The 15,003-nt window shown below is 45.4% G+C and overlaps 1 protein-coding gene across 1 annotated transcript in view; it reads right to left on the bottom strand.

Moving 5' to 3' along the window:
• SORL1 (sortilin related receptor 1) overlaps positions 1-15,003 on the bottom strand; it is a 5,131,225-nt gene that overhangs the window by 779,318 nt on the left and 4,336,904 nt on the right. The window lies entirely within an intron of this gene.

Here is a 15,003-nt window from a genome sequence, read left to right as displayed (position 1 = left end):
GTGAGGGGCTCTGCTTGACATGTATGAGAAGTCTATTCCTGAGCATGGGCAGTCTCTGGGTTATGAACCTGTCCCTCTAGCATGTTATGTTGATTGTGGTAATGACGTTGAGGTCTCTGGAGCATATGGTGAGGAGGGATTGGGATTTCTTTAGATGTAGCATTTTTAACAGAGCTAGGTCAGACATGGCTTTGTAAGTCAAGCAGAGATCGCCTCTTAGTAGATGATATGAGACAGAGAATTCCTGGAGTTTTTTGAGTCTGTCTGTTTAGGACATGTGTTTAAGGCCTAGGATCCTCTTTGTGAGGTACTTTTGTGGCCTTTCTAGCTGTTGCATGTGTCTAGTGAGGTATTGCCAAATGGGACATTGTATTCGATGACTGGCTTCATTTATTTATTTATGTGCAATTTGATTACCGGGGAAGCCAACTGGGCCGAACTGACCCATTTTCAGTGGAGGCCCGGGAAGAAAAGCTCCAAGATGCATTATACAATGTAGATACAAATGATAGTTAATATTAAAGATCTTATGTAGAATAGTTGCTCATAAATGCATTCAATATCATGCATAGTTAAATTCATTAAGCTTGAAGGTAGGGATCACACAGTTTCATTTGAGGAAAACAGATATGGGTTAGGTGTGGAAACAGTTTACATACAAACCTTTTAAGAAAATGTAAATACGCTTTACATACACACATCAACAGTAGAATGCCATTTACAAGGTTGTGCTGTGTGAGAGTGGCTGTAAGAGGTGAGAGCTTACAGAGAAGCTATAGAAATTGTTGAGAGCTTAGATAGGTTCATAGGAAGATAACTAAGAGTTGTAGAGCTTGGGAACCAGAACGAGAACCCCCTTGGATTAGGTTGGGTGAAGGCAGGTACATTTCCAGTTAGTGGACAGGTGTCTGAATAGTTGGGTTTTGAAGTTTTCTGAGTTTGGTATGGTTCTTAGTGTGGAGGGAAGGGAATTCCATTTTTTGCCTAGTGAGAAAGATAGGATAAGTTGGCCAGCAGGACGTTTAGGTTTATTTATAGTAATTAAGTTCTGATTTTCTGATCTGAGACCTCTGTTGGGTGTATAACGGGGAAGGATGTTAGTTAGAGCAGGACATTTTGTTGGGTGAAATATGAGTCTATGTGCAGTAGTGAGTTAGAGATAGTCTAGGTAGTTTGGAAGTTCAAGCCAATTCAGGGATTGTAGGGTTAGGCAGTGATGGGTGGTATTTTTAGATTTAGAGGCAAATTTAGAGATTTTGTTGTAGAAGTTTTCTAGTTTAGAGGTGATAGAGGAGGACAGGTTGGTTAGGAGAGGGGCACCGTATAATAAGAAAGAAGATAAGTCGAGGCCAGAGTTTGCCTGGTAGAGTTGGAGAGAAAGCAATTATTCATATACAGCACGCATACCTAGCTTTTGGTGGGTTTTCTTAATATTTTGCTGAATACGAATATCAAACTTGAGGTGTTCATCTACAGTAATGCCAAGCAATTTGGCAGAGGGGACTACTTCTAAAGGGGAGTTGGTTTGACTATAGACTTTGAAATTGTTTTTATCGTAGAAGAGGGTCTTTGTGGGAGGGAATAGTAGAATCTTTGATTTATTTGCACTGGGAGAGAGGTGGTTTTGGCGCATCCAATTTTCAGTTGTTGAGAAAGCAGTTTGGGTTTTAGTCAGCAATTCAGAGAGGTCTGAGGCAGAGCAGACTAAGGTTGAATCGTCTGTGTATTGAATGATTTTAGCATCAGGAATAGCAGTGTGAAAGTTAATGATGAAGATGTTACAAAGCATTGGCCCAAGGATGGATCCCTGTGGTACGCCAGTTGGGGTAGGTAGGAAGGAAGAGATGCAGTTCTTCCATTTGATTGCCTGTGATCTGTCTTGATAGATAGCTGGAGAACCAGGATAAAGCATTATGCGAGGGATTAAGGTTTGAGAGATGACAGAGAAGGTGCTTGTGGGAAACAGTATCAAAGGCTTTAGACAGATCGAGTAAAACAGTAGAAACTAAGTGGCCTGAATCTCGGGCTTGATTGACAGTTTCTAGGAAAGAGAGCAAAGCACTTATTGTGCTATGGCCTGGACGGAATCCATGTTGGGGAGGAGTGAGAAGATTGTCTTGGGTCAGGAAAGGCATAAGTTGGAGGTGGATGCATTTTTCTAGGATTTTGGAGATTGGTGAGAGCAAAGCAATGAGGTGAAAGTTTGAGATGCTGGTATTTTTGCCTCCTTTATGAAGAGGAAGAATATAAGCTGAGCGCCAGAGTTTTGGGATGTATGATTCTTTTATGGATCGGTTGATAATGATGCTGATTGGGAGTGCAATGTCATCAGCAGCATATTTTAGGAAGGAAGAGGGGAATATTGTCGGGAGCGTTAGAGTAAGGTTTAAGTTTGGACAAAAGTTTTTTTATAGTTAGTGGAGATGGGTTTGAGTTCAAACAGATGAGGTGAGTTAGAAGGGGGAGAGTGTAGAGCAGTTGGGTTATTATTGGGAAATGTTTTGGTGAGGGCAGTAATAGTGTCTGTGAAAAATTAGTTATGTTCAGAGCCTAATTCAGAGCCTAATGAGGGAAGAGTAGAGAGAGATGATGACCTCTTTCTTCCTGGATGCAAAATTCTGGGTAATGAGATGTGCCACATAGAAGGACTTTCTGACCACAGTGGCAATGTGGTGGTCGAAGGAGAGGTTGCTGTCAACCTGTGTCCCCAGATCTCTTATAACACCTTCAGTGTTCAGTGGGCTCCCATCGATGTGGCAATTAGGAGAACTGAGTTTATCCCAAAGGGGATGACGATGCATTTTTTGGCATTAAGCTTAAGGCCACGGTTTAAACACCAGCCACTGGTCTCAGTGAGGCCTTTCTGTAGGATGTCTACATCACTTGGGGAGTTAATAAAGGCTCCCAGCTTGCAGTCGTCTGCGCACTTGGTCAGCCAGAGTCCCTCCATGTTGGTCTGGACTTCTGAGAAGCAGATGCCAAACAGGAGTGGACCAACCAAGGATCAATCCTTGTGGAACTCCACTTGTGACTGGTCAGCAGTCTGACTTGGAGTCCGCTACTTTCACACTGTGGGTTCTATCTGCGAGCTAATTTGCAACCCACTTAGTGATATAGGGGTTCATGCCTAGTTTGGTGAGTTTATCAATAATTCCTAAGTGGGGACTGGTATGAAAGGCCTTGGCCAGATCGAGGTAGACTGTATGAACTTGCCTTGCCCTCATCCACGCTCTGGTGACTGACTCAAAGAAGTCGACCAGGTTCAGCAGGCTTGATCTACCTTTCACAAAAGGAAAGTGCATGGGATCTAGAGTTTGGAGATTCCCTACATCCTTGTTAATTAGGTCCATAATAATGCCTTTCATAGCTTTACATATCAGACTTGTCATGCTAATGGGGCGATAATTCCCAGGATCTGTAGTCGCTCCCCCTTTATGAAGAGGGATGACTGTAGCAGTGTACCATTCAGTAGGGACAAAGCCTGAGGTGAGGCTGTGATTGAAGAGGGCACACAGATGAGATGCCAGTTCACTTTGTAGTTCATGAAGAACACATCCAGGGATATTGTCGGGTCCCATGGAAGCTGAATTCTTGGCCTTGGACAATGCAGCTTTAACCTGTGCTGCCTGGCATTCCTCTGGTACTGCGATTGGTCCTTTAAGGGGTGGAGAGAAAGGTAAAGTTGGCACTGATTCTGTTAGCCAGTATATTGGCTCAGTATAGGAGGTACCATTGTGCAATAACTCAGAGCAAACCTGGGTAATGCCGTGGAGATTTTTGATATAACTATAGAAGGCTTTGCGGTTGTTTTTAATGTCTGCCACAATTCTGCCTTCATAACTGGCTTTAGAGGTTTTGATGAGGGATCGCAACTTTTTGCTGAGGCTAATAAGGGAGCTTTTCCTGTCTTGGGACTTCACCTTTTTCTGCAATAGTTTCTTCCTTATGTTGTAGAATTTATTAATGGCAGGGGACCACCAGATTGGCTTCCTTTTTTTGGAGGAGAATGTCTTGGTTCTGTTGGGTATGGCTAGTTCCATGCATTTATGTAGGTGTTCATACAGTGCATTGGTGTATAATTTGGGAGTCATGCATCAATTTTCTATTGACATGGGTGCTGTGAAGTTAGCCACCTCTGTTTTTAAAAGACCAGTGTCAGCTTTGGAGAAGTTTTTCATGGTGGTTACCTTTGGGGGGATGAGATGTGGACTTCCATGGTGATTAGTTTGTGGTCAAATCAGGGAAGAACTGACTACTGGTGTGGAGCAATGGTTGTCCATGTTTGTAATAACCAGGTCAAGGATGTTGCTTCCTCTAGTAGGAGTAAGAATGAGCTGGCCCAGGGCATTGGAATTGATGAATTCCAGGAAGCGTTGGGCCAGTGTATTGCTGCATGAGTAGTTTTCCCAGTTGATGGAGAGGTAGTTGAAGTCACCTAGTATGAAAGTGTTGGGTTGGACCCTAACAGCTTCCAGGGTGCTTAGGAATGTGGAGTGAAAGTCTTGGGACATGGTTGGGGAGGGTCTATATTACATTATCGAAGTTTAAAAACTTAGAATCTGATATGGTTGACACCACATAACTGAAGTCTTGAAACATCGAAAATGTAATAAAACACCACCCTACAAAAACAAACCATTTAAATGCTCTAATTGGGGGGGGGGGGCAAGCCCCCTACACCCCCACACTCTCCCGCTACTTAAATATACCAACTCAGACATTGCACTACAGTGCAGATAAAAGATCTGAAGTTTCAAGACTTCAATCATACGATGTCAACCATATCAGATTCGAAATTTTGAAACTTAGGTCTTCTGATATAGACCCAGATGGGGACCTAGAGCAGGCTACGACCTGAATCACTTTCTCCAAGTCTATGAATAGTCAAATGGACTCTTTCCTCATCTCGCTTAACTATATGTCTCACTACAAGCAACAGGTTCAGTTGTGCTGCACCCTGATCTAAACCCATACAGCTAAACTCTCATCTTACCTTCTATTTCTCTCCATATTTATTTATCAGTCACCCTTTCTACAATATTCAAGCAGTGTGACAGTAGTTAGACAGCTCTATACTGCCCACACCTGCTCTTGTGCACTAGCAATAGAATGCTTATTCTCCAGCAATCTCAGATGTGCCTTTCTCTCCATAATGCTATGAGTACCCTCAGCAGCCATTTATCCCTTAACTCACCCAACATCTTGATCATATCTGCAGCCACCTCATCTGAGCTTGCTGTTTTCCCAGACTTTATTTTCCTTAGTGCCAGTCTTACTTCTAAGATGTTCTCCACTTTTTCCATCATTTTAGGCTATGTCTGTGGCAGTATAGGTAATCTGACATTTTCTTCATTCAGAAGTTGCTAGAAGTACTTCTTCCATCTGCCTTTGATGTCCTGTGGACTGGTGAGCAGATTATTGTTGGCATCTCTTATGAAGGATATCTGATGACGATCTTCATCATCTTTCTCTTATCCTTGTAACCTGATAGGGTTTCTTTGTGACATCTACGAATGCACTTTCCAGAAGCTGGTAGAGTGCCTCTGACTCCATGCTTTTCACTAATGCAACTGCTCTTAGTCTCTCTGTTAGTGAGGAAGTGAATAACCAAAAGCCTGGGATGCCTGGCCATCACTGAAAGTTGAGAAAGCAAACAGTCAGATTGAGGGACCAGATGTCTGGATGAGGCTTGCCAGAGAGTTTGAGATCATATCTGGAAGGGGATCAGTGCCCCGTGGTGGGTATAATAAGTGAGGCCCCAGAAAGGGGAACTAAACCTGTTGCGGACAAAAAGGGACAATGAGACTCTTGTTTGCCTTTCACCAGGCCACTTTATGAAGGAAAAAAATGATCATGAGAGCAGTCTGTGGGTAAGCATACAGGAGACCCAGGGGCCAAGTATGGACTAAGACGTTCCCTCGGGATGATCCTTCCTGAGGGATGACAGCAAAGAAGCTGCTGCACTTGGTATTTGCTGGAGTTGCAAAGAGTTCATAGCAAGGCTGGCCTCAGAGGCTGAATATCTTGGATACCAGTGACTGGGGGGCCCACTAATGAGGCAGAAGAATTAACCTGCTCAACTTGTCTGCTAAAATATTTGGCTTGCCTGGAATGTGCTTTGCATTGAAAAAGCACTGGGAACACTTAGCCTACTGTCACACCATCATGGATTCCCAAAAAAATGGACAAGACCACATTGTAATTTATTTGCGGATGTACCAGACAACAGACATACTGCCAGTCTGTATCACAATCACACTTACAGAGAGGCTACCCTGAAAGGCCTGTAATGCAAGGAGAACTCCCTGCATCTTCAGAACACTAATGTGAAGGTTGGCTTTGGTCTGAGACCAGGAAACTTGGACCTTCTTCCTTATAAAATGCCCCCACCCAACCAGTACCATGCATTTGGCGAATACCCAGGGGGATGTGGTAAGACCAAAGGTCAATGTTTTGAACTGTAAAGGAATGGCTCCCAGACAGAGTGGACTGCTTGGCTATAAAGATGTGATAGTAGGCATCTTGGAGGTCCACGGAACGCATTCAGTCATCCTTCCTCAAAAGGGATGGTGCAGACTGTACAAATCTAGAAAGATAGCTGCTTGACACATCTATTCAGCTGGTTTAGGTCCAACAGTGCTCTTTTGTGGTCCTAAAGAGAACATTGAGTTGACTCTGGATGATCTCTGGTCTGATGGAATTACATGTTTTTTTAGCAGCTTTAATATATATTCTCTACTGTCCTCTCTGTATCAGGATGAACATTTGGAATGGTCTTGGTTTCCAAGTTTGGAAGACGTGTAAAAGGGATGAAAAAATCTCTGTTTATTACTCCCAACACCCAAGAATCATCGATGATGGCCTTCCAGGCTTGGGAGTGGAGAGAGAGAAGTGCCCCCCCCCCCCCCGTCTGCTTCCAGAGAAGCACATCTGGACAAATATTTAGGAGCACTGGAAGGGTTTGTCAGTGAAAACACCTTGAAAACCCTGGTTTTATGGTGAGTCTCTGCCTCTTGAGTGGCATCCATTAAAGTTCTCCCCATGTCTAGGAGGATTCTGACATTAAAAGTGGTCCTGAAAGAAAGTTCTAAGAAATTTGGAGCCAAAATCATTTACTACCACTTTGGTTGGGTGAAAATGACCTCTGACGTGTGGAGAATCAGATTCTGATAGCAAAGAGGGTATTGCCATCTTGCTCACTCCTAGTTAGGGGATCCGTGACAATGGGTTCAAATAAGGTGGACCCATCAAGGGTGGAGTTCAAGAAAGACATCTTAAAACTTTCCACAAAATTGCTTAAATAATCCAAGCAAGGCAGCAAATGTAAGTGCAGTACCTACTACTCTCACCCACTGCATCTAACAAAAGGTGCATGGACACATTGGTAACAGACTGTATGGTGCCCAGCTGTGATTCTAAAGCCTATGGGACTCCTCCACCATGGCACCTGATAGGGATTTCAACCACTTCTTTGTCAAATCCCTCTGAAGTTTGAGCAAGAGATCCATGGAGATCAGTGCTCATAAAATGAGGGTCACTGAAACATGCACACACTTTCCAAACCTGTCCAGAGCCCTAGACTTTCTACATGGAAGTGAAAAGATCCTTTGATCTGATATAGCCGTGTGTTGAGATGGAACAACACAGGATCCGTGGTTACATTAATATCCTTTGCCTTCACACAATCTGGCAACCCACCCCCCACAAAAAAAGGACACACTTTGTCATCCTTTCTGTCTGACTGTAAAGAAAATGAAAGAAAGAATAACCAATTTAATATATTTCAGCTTGCTGATGTCATACAGAGTCTTCCTCATTCTATTGTAACAAAATAAAAATGAACTGGCCACATCTCTGATAAGAGTAGTGTTTACTGTTACCAGTGCTCACAGATACAGATATCATGCAAGGTCTTACTTGTTTTAATACCTTCCACGTACCTGCAAGAGACAACCGTACCTGAAAATTAAGACCGTCTGTTCCTACTTGTATTTCTAGTCAAGTGGGAAGAGACTGCTGTGTAAGCACTGAGACTGGCTGCTCAGAGAAACTAATCTCAAATACTTATCTCTTAGAAAAAACTATGTCCTGTAATTAAGTGGTTGCGATGAGGTGAAAGACAGAAAAGTGCATTCTAATAAAAATCATCCAATTTTGCTTCTGGATCATGCAGCATATGGGCATATTAAATGCTGTAGGTAAATACTGTACTGAAAAAAGCTATGTTTTAGTGTTTTCATTTAAAGGTGTTGGTAGGTTCATAGGCAAGTACTAAGCAATTACAAGCCTAGCCAAAAAGCCTGTTTAAAAATTCCCCTAAAGTCATGGAGGGCACAAAAAGATAGACTGGAGAGAATTAGAGGCTGCCCATCCAATTATCTAAGTTTACATTGAAAATGGCAGGGACACTAGTCTGCTTGACATGTAGTGAAGTTTGTTCCAGAGATAAGGAATAAGCTAGAATATGAATCTGCCATACTAATGTGTCTTATTTTTTCTACTGATGAAGGTTTTAAGTTCTCTTAACTGAAGATTTGTTCTGTGAAGAAAAAGGATGTCAGAGAAGGCTGTATTGTTCACTCTTCAAAAGGTCAGATACATATCTCCATGAAGGAGTCTACAGGAGACTGTATACACAAAGATGTCTGCCAGTCTGTTTCTAACAACTATGATTTTCAGACCACTGATCTTTTTTAGTTATGAATCTCTGAGGTCTCTCAAATTGAGTAATATTTTTAGGCAAACACATGAGAAAATGTACATTATATTCAACAATGGGCCTGATGAGATACGAGTAAAAAGATTTATGACTTTTTGGGATATAGTGCAGGCACCTTTGGAAATTAGATTAACCAGATAAAAGCCGTTCTAAACTACTGTTGAGGCATGATGGTCAAACAATAAGGAATGGTCAACAAGGGTGCTTTACACAACAGTGTCTGACTAGAGGGGTGTTTAACCTACATGGCAAGTGAAAATGTTTTGTTTACCAAAATTAGCTACATTACGTTTACTCATATTTAATTTGAGACCAATGTCCTTGTGCTAAGTGTTAACAAAGGAACACACTACGCAAGAGATCACTGGGACCATAAGATGCCTAACCATATACACTTCTAAGCAGACCCTTTTCAGGAGCTTAATAGTGTTTTCCCAAAATAAGCAGGGCTCTACATGATAACCCTGGTGTAAATTTGTGTCTATCCATCCAGTCAATAAGACTAACCTTAAAGGTAGAAACAGAAGTCCTTTGTGTGACCTGTAGTGTAACTTATTCCATAGACAAGGAATATGTTGACTAAAGAACATATCTCTTCAGAGTGTCTTGTTTATTTCTTGGTGGAAATTTAGGTATAGTGTGGGTGTCTGTAGAGCTACTAGTTCTGTAAAGAAATAGGAGGTCAAATAGGACAGAGTTGTCCATATTTTGAAAAGCAGGACATAGATCACCTTGCAGTAATCTGTAGGCTATTGAGCAAAAGGAGAGTCACAATAATCTATTGGGGTACTTGAAAGATTTAAGGCCTTTAATTTTCTTGGTAAGAACCAAAGGGGGAAATGTACTCAACAATGGGACTGATAAGAGAACAGTGCAGTGGTAGGAAAACTTCAATGGATCCTGAAGATACTCACTTCGAAATCAACTGCACCAGATAGATTTCCTGACTATGGTGGAAACATGATGATTGAATGAGAGCTACCCACAAGTACCACGGTCTCTTATGACCATATCTGTAAAAGAAGAGGAGTACCATTTATAACATATGAGGTAGGAGGAAGTTTTCTGCTAAATGCTACTATGCTGCAGTCATCAATAAACCTGGTCTACTACACTTATGGGATACTGGCTTGGATGTCTGAAAAATAAATGGCAAACAGGATGGCACTTAGAAATGATCCCTGTGACATCCATCGGCTACAATTTTATATTCAGAAAGGGCACCAGCAACTTTCACAACTTAGGATCTACTGAATATCCAATTTGCAATCCAGAGGACAATGTAGGGATTTACACAAACCTACCTTATTTTTCAGTTTCACCAGGATGTGGAACAGTGTCAAAAGCCATGACCAGGAAGACCAGACATAAGTAGAGTGTACAGAATGACCACTGACCACATAGCCCCTGCAACTTTTTCAAATAAAACTGTTTCTTAAAGACTGCTCAAAAAGTAATACGTATTACATATTAAGAAGTTATGTACTTACCATAAAGTTCCATCTGAGTAGGTATCTTCATTTGTCTGCAACCTTTGGGTATCGGATCCAATCTCGGAACCAAGCCGGCAACTTGTTTCACAGCTAATAGATCCGAACTCCTAGCTCCTCCCCTTACCCATAACCCCCAGCTAACCCTGACTGACCTCAGATCAAGTTTGTCCAAATATAAGCAGCTAACAGGCTAGATACATCCCGAAAGAACTAAGGAACGGACATCCAGAACTAAAATCCGAAGGTCAGGGGGAAGGAGGGGGGGATGGTTGCAGACAAATGAAGATACCTACTCAGATGGAACGTTATGGTGAGTACATAACTTCTTAATCTGAAGTAGGAACTTCATTTGTCAGCAACCTTTGGGACAGAGTCCCCAGCTACCTAGATCTTGGGCGGCCTTCATGGAAGGATGTTCCGGAGCACTGCAGAGCCAAAGGATGCTCTCCCTCTGGAGATAACATCCAGCTTATAATGGTTGATAAAAGTATGGGATGAGGACCAAGTGGCTGTAGAGCAAATATCATCCAACTATACTCTAGACCTAAAGGCAACAGAGGTAGATATAGAACGAGTAGAATGCGCACGTACTGCCTTAGGTGCGGGCCTTCCAGAACTTTCATTGGCCAAGAGAATGCACTGTGATATCCATTGTGACAGAGTGACTTTAGAAACAGATTTGCCTAAGTTAAATTTAGCAAAGAAGATGAACAACTGGTCAGATTGTCTATGACCAGCCGTCCTATGAATGTAGAAGCGCAGTTGTCTGTGCACATCTAACGAATGCAACTTGTATTCTCCTTTGTTTTGATACTTAGGAAAGAAGACAGGCAGGTTAACAAATTGATTGATATTCGCCTCTGAGGCCACCTTAGGAAGAAATGAGGGACTGGTCCTGAGGTATACTCTATCCTGGTGGAAGGCCAAGTACGGGGGTTTTGCACAAAGGGCCTGAAGCTCGGAAACTCTTTTCGCTGAAGTAATAGCGACCAGGAATGCCGTTTTCCAGGATAAGTACTTAAGATCAACCGAAGTGGCAGGTTCAAAAGGGGGAGCTGTCAAGGCCTGTAAGACTAGTGATAAATCCCAAGGGGGTACAATGTCTTTGATAGGGGGTCTGAGCAAGAAAGTACCCTTGAGAAAGATTTTGCACAATTTTGCCGTGATCAAAGGCCCTGATTCACGTCCTACATGGTAATGAGAAATAGCTGCTAGTTGAACCTTGACCGTTTAGCAGCTAGCCCCCTGATGAAAAAGACCTGTAAGGAACTCCAACACAGTCGGCAACGGTGCTGTGAAGGGATCTAAATTATGATGCTCCGCCCAGATGGAGAAATGCTTCCACTTACTGCGATAGACCCTTCTAGTGGAAGGTTTGTGTGCTGCTACTAGTATGGCTTTAAATGGGGAAGAGATACCGGGAGTCCTGACTAGGAGTGGAACTGGAGCAGCCAAGCTGTCAGCTTTAGGCTGTTCAGATTCGGGGTCGGGAGACCTAGTGGGTGAGATATTAGATCCAGTAGGGGATCCAGAATCCAAGTAGGATTCACCAGGTGAGACCACAGGTAAGGGAACCACGTTTGACGAGGCCAGAATGGGGCAATGATTCTGCTCCCCAACCGACTGGCTTTCTGTAGGAGTTTCAGCATCAGGGGTAGAGGAGGATACGCATAGAGCAGACCGGGAGGCCAAGCATGCACCAGAGCGTCTCTCGGGGATTCCCCGAAGGGGGGAATTAGAGCGAAGTAGCTGTTGCATTTCGTATTTGAGGGAGAGGCGAAGAGATCGCAACAGTGTTGCCCCCACATGGCAAGAATCCGCTTCGCTACCTGGGGATCGAGAGACCACTCGTAAGGTGAAAGGATGGTACGGCTGAGTCTTTCCGCTAGTATGTTGGACCATCCCGGAATGTGCATTGCAATAAGAAAGCGGTTGGTGGAGATTGCCCATTCCCACACTCTCATGGCCTCTCAACAGAGAGGATAGGACCTGGTTCCCCCCTGTTTGTTGATGTACCAGACAACTGACATGTTGTCCGTCTGTATCGCAATAGTTCCTACAGGAAGAAGGTTGTGAAGTGCCTGCAACGCCAAGAGCACTGCCCTTATCTCCAGAACATTGATATGCAAAGAGGTCTCTGTGTCATTCCACGTGCCTTGGACCGTCCTGCCTGAGCAATGCCCCCCCATCCCGAGGCGAGAGGTGTCCGTGGTCACCGTGGCGAGGGGGAGAGGTGTGGAGAAGGGACGTCCCATATGGAGGTCCGGGGACTGGAGCCACCACAAGAGAGCCCTCCTGCAAGCCCTGTTGAGGGGAATAGGATGGCTTAGGGGGTAGTGTAGAAAGGACCACTGGACTTGAAGGGTCCACTGCAGGACCCTCATGATGAGATGAGCCAACGGCAGAAGAGTGATTGCCGCCGCCATGGAGCCTAGAGCCCTCAGGACCAACTCTGCCAGTGGAGCTTCTAATTGGTGGATGGCCCGCACATGAAGCCTCAAGCTTTGCAGACGTTCCACAGTCAGGAATGCTAGAAGGTACCTCGTGTCTACTTTGGCCCCTATGAACTCTATCACCTGGGTTGGCACAAGAGAGGACTTGTCCATGTTGATGGTGATGCCCAGCTGGGGGCAAGTCGAAGGAAGTAGTCCCTGGCTGAGCAGAGTAGATGCCTTGTTGGGGCGGTCAGGAGCCAGTCGTCTAGGTATGGAAAAACCTGTATTCCCTGGAGGCTCAAGTGGGCCGCTATCACTGCTAATACTTTGGTAAACACCCTGGGGGCTGTGGTGAGACCAAAGGGAAGGACCCTGAACTGGTAGTGACTGGCTCCCGGCAGGAAACGGAGAAACCTCCTGGATCGTCTGTCCATCCGAATGTGGTAGTACGCATCCTTGAGGTCTATTGAGCACATCCAGTCATTCTCCCGCAGAAGGGGGAGGATGGACTGAAGGGTTACCATCCGGAATTTTTGTTTCGTTACTAACAGGTTCAAAGAAGAAAGGTCGAGAATTGGCCTTAAGTCCCCCGTCTTTTTTGGCACCAGAAAGAACCTGGAGTAAAACCCTAATCCGAACTGGCCTGGGGGGACGGGTTGGATGGCTCTTTTTTCTAGGAACTGCTGAATCTCTACAGCTGCTACCTCCCTCTGATTGTGTGGTACATCGGGGAGGTTTCTGAGTTTGGGGACATGATACAGGGGAATTTGGTAACCTCTGTATATGAAACGAAGCACCCAGCGATCTGATGTGATGGACTCCAAAGCTGCCAGGTGCCTCAAAAAACGCCCCCCCGACTGCCTCCAGAGTGGAGCAGTCGGGCAACCGCTCAGGGTTGCTGCGTAGGCCGATCACAGAAGGTTTCTCTGGACCCAAAATTCTTCGGGCCCCCTCTGCCTCTAGGGCGGCGTCTTCCCTGTCCTCCTCTGCCACGGAAGGACTGCTTGTCCGGAGCAGGTTGGGAATGCTGCGATTTCCGTAACCACATCTTCTTCTGTCTCTTTTGGTTCTTGGAGGAGGACCTCTGGGGAGCAGAGAAGCAGACTCCGACGGCAGACAACGTCTTCCCGTCCTTTTCGCTCTGGACTAAAGTCTCGCGAACGGTCTTGCCAAATAAGGCAGAACCATCAAAAGGGGCATTCGCAAATGACGCCTTGAAGGATTCCGCGAAGTCACAGTGTTAGAGCCAGGCCTGACGTCTCATGACTAGGCCTGCTCCGCTGGCTCTAGCGGCTCTATCTGTGGCATGGGATAAAAGCCGCATAGAGGTATTCGATATTGATCTTAGAGTGGCCATGCGAGTGGAATACAACTGCTTGTCTTCCGCCGACATGGACTCCGGGGGGGAAGCAGCGTACTCTTTGATAAGGTCTCGCTGCATCCTAATGACATGTGCCATGTAGTTCAGGGACCTTACTGAGAAGGTCGCTGAACTAAAGACCCGCTTCCCTAGGCGATTCATCGAGCGGGACTCTTTGCTCGGTGGATGAACAGAGGGGCTTTCCTGAGCTAATTCTCTCTTGGTGGCTGCCGACACCAACATAGCATCTACGGGGGTCCCTTGCTCCAGTGGGACTTCTCCGAAGGGGGGCTCAGAATCCTATCGGGGTGTTTGGGAACTGGCTCCACAGTGTCCAGCTCCTTCCACGCCCTGGTGGTAATCAGGTCCACCAGGGGGGTGGCCGGAGGGGACACCCAAGAGGTAGACGGGCCTGCTTCGAACGCCTACAGGAACACGGATTCGTCAGAGGAAGCCTTGGGGGCAGACCACCCCCCCGATCCTAAGCATTTCCATGATGTCTCCGAAGGAGACATCCTTGGGAGGTGATCTTGGGGAGCCTTCCCCGTCATCCAAATCCGTATGTTCTGTTAAGGACTTGGGGGAGTCCACGTGCCTCCTCTTACACTTTCGCTTGTGAGGAATATCCTCGGGGGGGCTGTCCGAGGAGGACTCACCAACGTCCTGTTCCAGTGGAACGACCTGAGACGTCAAAGCAGGCTGTCGCTGAGGCCGAGTGACGGAAGCCTGACCCAAACGAGAGGGAGTGGGGGATGGAGCAGTAGCAGGGAGCGGGGGCCTGGATTCCATCAACAGTGCCCTCTCCACCACCTGAAATGCCGAGGGAGAGCCGCTCTCAGTGGGATCAGAGAGCCGACACTTGCCCGGATCCAAAGGGCGGATCGGAGCCGGCACCGAGACCAACGGATACGAGAGGCCAGTGTGCTCCGACCTGGACAGAGCCGAAGGCACACTAAACCCCCCGGATCTGAAGCTCAGAGCACGGCTCCGATAGGT

This window comes from Protopterus annectens, chromosome 8.part0, assembly GCF_019279795.1.
Source record: "Protopterus annectens isolate FY-2018-M chromosome 8.part0, PAN1.0, whole genome shotgun sequence".
Classification (NCBI taxonomy): domain Eukaryota; kingdom Metazoa; phylum Chordata; order Ceratodontiformes; family Protopteridae; genus Protopterus; species Protopterus annectens.
Note: the sequence above shows the minus strand (reverse complement) of the source record. Positions and strands in the feature narration are given on the sequence as shown.